Source organism: Morone saxatilis, unplaced genomic scaffold (genome assembly GCF_004916995.1).
Source record: "Morone saxatilis isolate NCDOM2014 unplaced genomic scaffold, NCSU_SB_2.0 Contig3, whole genome shotgun sequence".
Lineage (NCBI taxonomy): Eukaryota > Metazoa > Chordata > Actinopteri > Moronidae > Morone > Morone saxatilis.
Window position 1 is genome coordinate 3,075,105 of NW_023339873.1, and position 1,745 is coordinate 3,076,849.

Genomic DNA, 1,745 nt, shown 5'->3' on the forward strand with positions numbered 1-1,745 from the left:
AGAGAGAGAGAGAGAGAGATCTAGGCCACGAGCCTCGTCTGAACATGTCGTGAAAGTGAGGTTTTCAGACGCTGTAATTTACGCAGATTCAGATTCAGATCACTTTGGCAGAATATTGGACCACCTGCACTTCAGCTCATGTGAGCAACTTCCAAAACTCCTGAGAGCGAAGACAGAAAACCGGTGTTTTACTAAAGCATGAGATCTGAGGCCAAAAACAGCTCACAGTGCCGCTCTGACAGTCTGACACTTCCAGTGGTGTGTTTGGGTGTACATGTGTGTATCTCAGCCTGGAGGTATTCAGAGGGTTTAAAGCTGCTGTCAGTGCTAAGGAAGATAAATCTATTGGAAGCTGTCAATGCTTTAATTGTGGAGGCTGTAGATTGAGCCACTGTTTCTTCTCTCTGAATGTCTTTCTGTCTCCCTCTTCTCTTCCTCCTTGTATCGTTGCCTCCCCTTCTTTTTGTCTTGTCTTTTAAAAAACATTTTTGGGTTTTGGGGTTTAAGGGACAGATTACAGAAGAGATAAAGAGTTTAAAGAGAAAGCTGAAGCTCCTCAGGTAGATTTGAGAAGCAGAATGATATTTGGCATGAATTTCTGCCAAGTTCTCTTACGCAACTGATGTGAAAATGTTTGTGTTAACTTACAATAAAACATAGCTTTTGTAAGGTGCTATGATGAGGCCCTGAGGTGCAACAGTTTCTAACTTTGAAATGCTCTGTTGAAAATTACACATCACACACAAACACACACACACACACGGTATACTGTCTCTTAATATTGATGGATAACTATTTCAAAGTCACTCATCCTTCCCTTAACTAAAGTTTCAACTGTTCTCTCTTCTATGAACAGATATAATCCTTAAACCATGGTGGAGTGGAGCACAGTTATGCAATGTGTTTTAATTTTAATGGCACTGAGGAGCAAAACACATCAGTATTATAAAACAAAATTACAGGACAGAAAAAAGTTGCAGACATTTCAGAAAGAACATTAAGTAGTATTTATTGTAATAATCTGTTATAATATATGAACTGGTTGTGGTCATTGGTCATTGCACTTAAATGAACTCCTCCCCTGACCAAAATCAGAATTTGGTCAGGGGAGGAGCCACCCATCACCTGTCAACACACACAAGTAAACACACAGCCAATACACTGTTTTGCATCAACAATAGAATAACAATTTTCAAAATATTGTAAGAGCACAAGAATAATAAACAATGTCCTCCATGGCTCTGAAGATTTTTTTCTAAAATCAATTAAGTATCCAGTATCCAGTATTTCTCGAGCTTGACACAAACATAGTCAGCGTGCTCAGTTGCAGATACTCTTCTTTTTACTTTCTGTCTCCTGAAGCATTTTGTGAGCTGTCAATGTTGCAGTCAGGCCTTGTTTACTGTAAATCGTGATGATCAGTGTCCTCTTGCAGCAGGAAACATTTGGACGTATAATGACATGACAAAAACAGTGTGTGCGCTCCATTAAAATGCAGACTTGCAAGCCCAAATTCTCTTGTCCATTTCTACATTTAATGTTCTCTTACTAATCTGTATAGCACCATCAAACACTTTTTTTGTTTAACCTAAGTTATGCCTTCTTGTAAGGTGAGTCCAAGGTATTTCTGCCTGCACTTGAACGTGCTGCTGGCATCGTCACTCTCTGCAAACATCTTAGAAATTGCCCTTAATAGCTGGTTTACAGCTGGATGGTTGCTGGTTCAGTTCCCAAACAGATCAAGG